The sequence below is a fragment of the Gracilinanus agilis genome, chromosome 1, assembly GCF_016433145.1.
Source record: "Gracilinanus agilis isolate LMUSP501 chromosome 1, AgileGrace, whole genome shotgun sequence".
Classification (NCBI taxonomy): domain Eukaryota; kingdom Metazoa; phylum Chordata; class Mammalia; order Didelphimorphia; family Didelphidae; genus Gracilinanus; species Gracilinanus agilis.
The window spans coordinates 356,063,256-356,070,561 of NC_058130.1; positions in this window are offsets into that span (position 1 = coordinate 356,063,256).

Consider the following 7,306-nt stretch of genomic DNA (forward strand, 5'->3'; position numbering starts at 1 on the left):
CTCACTCTTCACTCTTGTTTACAGTTGAATCTTTTCTAAATGACCATCTTTAGGCTTCCAGGTTGGAAGATGCTTTCATCTCCTCTCTGCCAAAACATTGTCATCACTTCTTTCAAAGACTAAGCTTGAACCTCTTCCAAAAAATTTCCTGACTAATCCCACACAGCCCTGGTATTCCTCTCACCACTTGATGTGGAGAATACTTTTCTTTTTATCATATCTCCCTTGCCCTTGTTTACAGAATTCTAGAATCTCAGAAGCAAAAGGGATATTACAGGCCATGGAGGCCAACCAGTTCCTTAACAGAAATCCCCCTGATAACATCCCTGACAAGCGATTATTTAGCCACAACCTAAAGAACTCTAGTGCTGGGAAATTCAACACTTTTTGAGATGTTCCATTTTACTTTTGGAAAACTTTAATTTGGGGGGAAGTTTTTCCTTTTATTAAGATGATGATGATGATAAAAGCTAGCATTCATACATTGCTCTAAAGTTTTTTTCTTTTATTTATTTTTAACAGTTATTTTTAAAAGGTTGAGTTCCAATTTTTTCCTCTCCTTCCAACTCCTCCCCAATCATTGAAGAAAACAAGCTATATGACACTAATAATACATGTGAAGTCTTGCAAAACATATTTCCATATGAACTAAGGCTTTAGAAACACTATAAACATTATCTCACTTTATCTCCACCAAACCCTGGGATGTTGGTGCTATTATAATCCCCATTTTACAGAGGAGGAAATTGAGGCAGAGAGAGGCTAAGTGACTTGCCCAAGGCCACACAGCCAGTATCCAAGCCCAGGTATGAATGTTGAATATAGGTCCAGGACTCTATCCCACAGGGCTACCTATCTGCCTCAAAGTTGAAATCTTCCACTCTACTACCTGGTGGACTCACACTTCCACTTGCAAATCCTTCTGGAATCCAGCAAAATAAATTTAATTCCTCTTGTAGATAATAACAACTCAGACTTGAATAACTGTCTTATCACCTTCCTCTTCAGTTACTTGAACTGATTCTTATAGGAGGTGGTTTTGAGTCCCCTTGTCCCTCTTCTGTATGTGTCCTGGTTTATAAAGTACTTCTAAAACATGGTGCCCAGAACTAAACACAATATTCTGAACATTTTGACAGTGGCAGAGTCGAGAGGGATTATCACCTCCCTTGTCCTTGGCACTATGCCTCTCATAAGGCTTCCTGCTTGTCTTGTAGCCTAAGGCACTGTTAACCCACAACGAATTTGATGGTTCCCTGAAAACCTATAGATTTCTTTCATGTGAAATGCTATCTAGTCCATCCCTCCCATCAGTTTCTCCAGGCTTAGTGATTTGAGCTCATTGAAGCCAGTTAGGTTTCAAGTCCCTGTTGACCATATTTATTCTAGATGTACTACTCAGAAATACATTCTCTTTGGCAGAGAAAATATCATTTAAAAAGTTAAGTAGTTCTTCTTTCTCTGACCATATTGATCCCATTCATTTGGACCACTGGCCTTACCTTTCCCCTCATCCCCACACCTTTAATTTAAATATAGATTTAAAGTTCTTTTTTGGCTTATTTTTTAGTATTCACTACTAGTCCCAATTAGTTCTGGGCTTTAGCATGCCTGACACCACCTTTACAGAACCATGTTATTCTGTTCTATTCACTCAGTTATTTGCACTTGCTTCTATCCTTTGCATTTATCTTTTAAAAATAAGGGTTGGTCAATGAATTCCCTGTGTAGCTGCATTGATCCCTTTGGGATCCTTCTTGTTTTTCTAAATTCTTTGAAATGCATCCTCCCAAAATATAAGTCACATAGCATATACTATTTCTAGCCCATATTCCTATGTATATATAATGATGTTTAAGATTGTCTGGTCAATTCTTTTGATTGTTCCTGTCTTTGCTTCTTTATCAACCAATTAACTGGTCATAATGAGATCCAGAATAACATTTTTCTTCCTGGGTTCCTCAGCATTTTGAATAACAAAATCATCAACAAATCAAGTCAATAATTTGTCAACTGTTTTGTTTTTAGAAGAGAAAGAAGAGATCAAGTACATGGTTCCCAGGCACCTCTTCTTATGCCTTTATACTAACTTTACGATCTGCTGCTGGAATTTCCTCCTCCTGGCTCATTGATCTATAGACTACTCTCACTGGAACACCATTTTTATTTCCTCTTTCAGTGATCTACACCTCAGTGTTCTCCATCCCTAACCCCTTCCTCACTGAAGTGCACCTTTTTAATATGCAATGCTATCTTTCTTCTTTTGTATTTAATCTGTCACTTTAAACTGAGATGAACCTCCTCACAGCCACAATCCAATCATGAACATCTCTAATCAAGTCTCAGCTATAGCTATAAAGTCATCTTTAACTTTTAGCAGTAAGGTCTTTGGTTTAATTGGTTTATTTCATATATTCTGTGCATCAGTCTATGGCTGAGTTCATAAGCATTATTCTTGTTCCTCTTTTTGGATATGGCTTCCTGTGAATTACCGAGTTTCTCCACTAGTATTTTTGTTATTTCTCTGTTTTCTCTATTGTATATAGTGGATATATGTGAGCAGGTTTTTTTCCCTCTCCTCCCCCTACTCCATCTCAAATTAAAATCCTTTGATCAAATCTGCAAGCCTCAAGGAAAATATATTATTCTTTGGCCTTCATTAAAGCACTCTTAAGTCGGTCAATAAATATTAAGCTCATACTATGTGCCAGGTACTACACTAAGCACTAGGGATACACATAAGAAAAAGAAAGACAGTCCCTGCCCACAAGAAGATTACACTTTAATGAAGGAAAACAATACACAAAAACTGCCATGGGGAAGGGCAGATGGTACCCAGAGTCAAAACCAAGTGTAGCAGCTGCTAGGAAAGGAAGAGTTTTCTGCAACCTTCTGAGACTTCTATAAAGAGAGGTTATGGGGAAGATTTTTATTGATCTTTTAGCCTCCAATCAGAAGCAAGAGGAAACTGAAGGTGTTGAGGATCAAAGCTGAATCAATCTCCATGATGATGAGATTTCAGGCAATGAGCTTATCCTGGAGATGGCACTGATTGATATTCCTGGTGTTGAAACCAAGCAGAGCAGCATATGATTCCCATCCCTGCTTCTTAAACCATTGGTCCAAAAATACAAAATTTGTTCGTCTTCTTAACCAGTGTCATTTCTCATGTCATCTTTTCTCTTTTGAGATCTCTGATTTTAATTGTTAGCAGTCAGGAAGTCACCATGTGTCCGAGAGTCCAGTTTTATAGGATCACAGATAGCTAGAAGGGCCCTTAGAAACTGTCTAAACTATTTTACATTTAAGAAAATGGAGGCCCATCGAAGTAGGGTGACTTGCCTAAGGTCATACAAGCATTAAGTGACAGTTTCTTGCCCATGGCTTCTAGCTTTACATGAACTGTGAAGAGTAGTTATTGCCCATCAGGTCTGATCAGCCTCGGGATTCTTCTCTATCCAAATTCTAGGAAGAGAGCACATCTCTATTTCTTTTGTCATGTCAACAGATGTCAACCTTGGTGTCTCTCAGAAGCCTGAATGATTAATTGATCAGTATATAAAGTAGATACTCTTTTAAGTGCCTGCTAGCCAGTCCCTGCCCTCAAGGAGCTTACATTCTACCACGACTATTCCTAGTTCTCTTCTCATCCTTTGATTCTTGTAGATATTCATTCCCATTTCATGGAGCACAGGAGACCTCTTTCTCTGAGGAAGATACAGTCCTGCTTTCTTGTAGAAGAGCCTTGAACTTGCTAACATTGTTCCCAGGATTCAGTGGCCCTTCTTCCCTTACTTCTCTTTGTCACATTCTTCTATCCTTCACTCCACTGCAGATTTTGATCTCCCCCATCTTTCATATGAATGCCACTCTTCCATATTCTCTTGAAGAACTTCCATTTTTTTCAAGGAACACTTCATGCTTTAGGCTAAGCTGGAGTAGAAAGATAATCCTGCATCCCTCCCACCTTCTCCAACAGGGAGACCAACCCTCACTTTATTCACCCAATTAATGTCACTGGTAGGAACACTAAACTATCACAATTTCTGTGGGTCACTTAGATATTGGAAAGATGACTTGATCTCAGTTTGAATCCCTTCTTTTCCAATTGCCTTGCCTTAGACCAGTGATTCCCAAAGTGGGCGCTAGCACCCCCTCGTGGGTACTGCAGCGATCCAGGGAGGTGGTGATGGCCACAGGTGCATTTATCTTTCCTATTGTTACTAAAATTAAAAAAAATTAATTTCCAGGGGGCTAAGTAATATTTTTTCTGGAAAGGGAGCGGTAGGCCAAAAAAATTTGGGAACCACTGCCTTAGACAAATCACTGTCATCTTTCTGTGCCTTAGTTTCCTCAGCTGTAAAAAAAAGGGGTTGGGCTACATCATCTTGGAGATTCCTTTGAGCTCCAATGTGCTCCAATGTACAATGTGCAATGTGTGTGTTAAATGGATATTTGAATTTCATGCTATCTTTTAATACTTTTTTTATTTGAAAATTTTTATTTAATTAATCAATTTAGAATATTTGCCCATGGTTACATGATTTATGTTCTTTCCCTCCCTTCCTCCCACTCTCTTCCTATCTTTTAATACTTAATAAAAAGAAGAGCCTTTATTTGTTGTTTAGTCTTACCAGTTGTGTCTAACTCTCTGAGATGCCTTCTTGGGGTTTTCTGGCAAAGATACTGGAGTGGTTTGTCATTTCCTTCTCCAGTTCACTTTGCATATTAGGAAACTGAGGCAAGCAGGGTTAGTGACTTGCCCAGGGTCACTCATCTGGAATCTGAGGCCAGATTAGACCCTCAAATGGATATCTGAATTCCATATCATCCTGCTATATTTAATGAAAAGATCCCTACAGTCCTTGCAGCTACCTCTTACTGCTAACTGTCTGGGCAATCTGCCTACTTATTGTGCCTGAGGCTCCCAAGTATTAGTTGCTTAGGTGTTTGATTTGCAATTAGCAGATTCCTGCCAACACCCAAACACAAACAGTAACTGCTGCCTTCAAGTGTTATCTTCTGGAAGATCTTCTAAGGAAATTTCATTTTTAGCTATTTTAGTCCTTTTTCTCCTATTACCAATTCATAAAACATCAGGCGCTGTCCACTTGCCTCCTGCTTCTTTCTTTTGTGATATGATGGGGATCTCACTCTCCTACAGAGGCCTCTCTGGGAATCAAAGAATCTCAAAGTTGGAAAGGCCCTGAATAAGAATCATCTTTCCCATATTTCCCACAAATAGTCACACAGTCTCTGCTTAAACATTTCTAGTGACAAGGAATCCACTCCATTGCTTAGGCAGCCCATTTTGCTTGTAGACTGCTCAACGTGTAAGGAAGTTTTTCTTTACATCAAGAGGAAATGTTTCTCTGCAACTTCCACTTATTGTTCTGAATTCTGTCTCCTACAAACAAGCAAAAAAAATCTAATCTCTCTTCCACATGACAGCCTTCCAAATATTTAAAGAGAGGTATCAGATTGTCTCTAAGTCTTCTCTTTTCTGGCTAAATATTCTCAAGCCTTTCAACTGGTTTTCTTACGATCTGGTCACCCGTCCACAACCTAAGCTCCAGGCATTTTTTCAGGCTGCCCCTCACGCCTGGAATAGTCTTCATATCCACCTACCAGCTGCCTTTCTTCTTTCCTTGAACTTCCAACTAAAATGCCAACTTCTACATTCATTCTAATTCTATATTCTATATAAAATTCTCAACCTCTCTTCCTTCTAGTATTCTATTCTCTTTTAATGATTTCTTATCTACTGTGTGTGTGTGTGTATACATATATATGTATATACACAAATAGGTGAAAATATATTTTCACCCATATAAATTTTCACCTATTTGTTTCTTTGTCTCCTCCACTCCCTTGAAGGGGATGCCTCTTTTTGTGCCCGTAACATTTAGCCTAGTGCTTGGCACACATTTAATAAATTTTTGGTGTTCTTTACTTTAAATGTGCCTCCTTTGGGACAGCTCTTCTATGGCCCATAAATGACTCCTAGTCTTATGCTTCTGTCCTCCCCTGAGAGCAGAGATTCTGCCTTCTATCACTTTCATACTTTCCCTACATACATGGGTCCCTTGTCTATTCCTGGCTCTAGAAGAAGAGGCTCGAAGAACATTTACTGAACAAATGAAGACAATGGAAAGACCTCATCTCATCTCACTGGGTTTTGATTTCCTCATCTATTCAGTGAGGGTCTAGAGTTCCAAGGTTGGAGTCTGGTGCTTATATTCTATTAATCTATATTTGTATGCTTACTCTGTGTAGATTGTACTGGTAAACTATGGGTTCTAATTCTTACCCTCCCTGACCCAAGAACAAAAAGAGAGATTTGTTTCTACTCAAGAATATAAGGCCAAACTATTCTAACACAGGGTGGGTAACAGATTCCAAATTACAATAATGAATTTATCTGAACATAATGTCTATGAAAACATGCACGATGGCAAAAATATAAAAACAAAAGCAAAAACAAAAACAAAACCATGGATAAATTCAGAAACATGGCATATATTTTAAAGAGAAATTTCTGGAATAAGGCAGTTAATTTTGTGGAATGAAAAACTAGCATTCCAAAAAGAAAAAAAAAAGGAACATCTAGGTAAAAAGTAGAATGCCAGGCCTGGTATTGGGAAGACTTGGGTTCAGATCTGGCCTCATACACTTCCTAGCAGTATGACCCTGGGCAAGTCACTCAACCCCAGTTACTTAGCCCTTACCGCTCTTCTAGAGGCCTTATTGTCAATATAGTAGGTAAGTGTTAAAAAAAAAAATTCCTAGTATTCATCTGTATTTGTTCATTGGAAAGATCCCACATCTTTCCACTTATAAGTGAGTCCAAAAGCTTCGAACTAGAACCTGGTCCACAAGCTGCTAATTTTTTTTCCTTTTCAAAAGGAGAGTCACAAGATTATCTCTGTTATTCACCTAGACCCAATTTTCTCTAATGAGTTACAAGTGTAATTTTCCAATTCTGGTTTGAGAAGGGAAGTGTTTTAGTTTAGTTCTCAGAAGGAAGAGAAGAAAATAGCAAAGATCACCTCTTTTTTCTTCATCTTGTTAGCTTGGTGAGGAAATGATGAGACTGGCCATTTCTGTGAGAGCTGAAAGCCAGAGTGTAAACTTTTGCCAACATTCAGAATAAATATGGAACAGGCAAATATAAGGGATGAAGGAGACATCTTACGCCCTCAGAATTCAGAGATGAAGTGTTTCTATTTGTTAAAATGGGATTTAGGAGAAAAAAATTAAGGCTAAGGAAAGGTGATTTATTTTCATGAAGGAGTTTCCACATGTA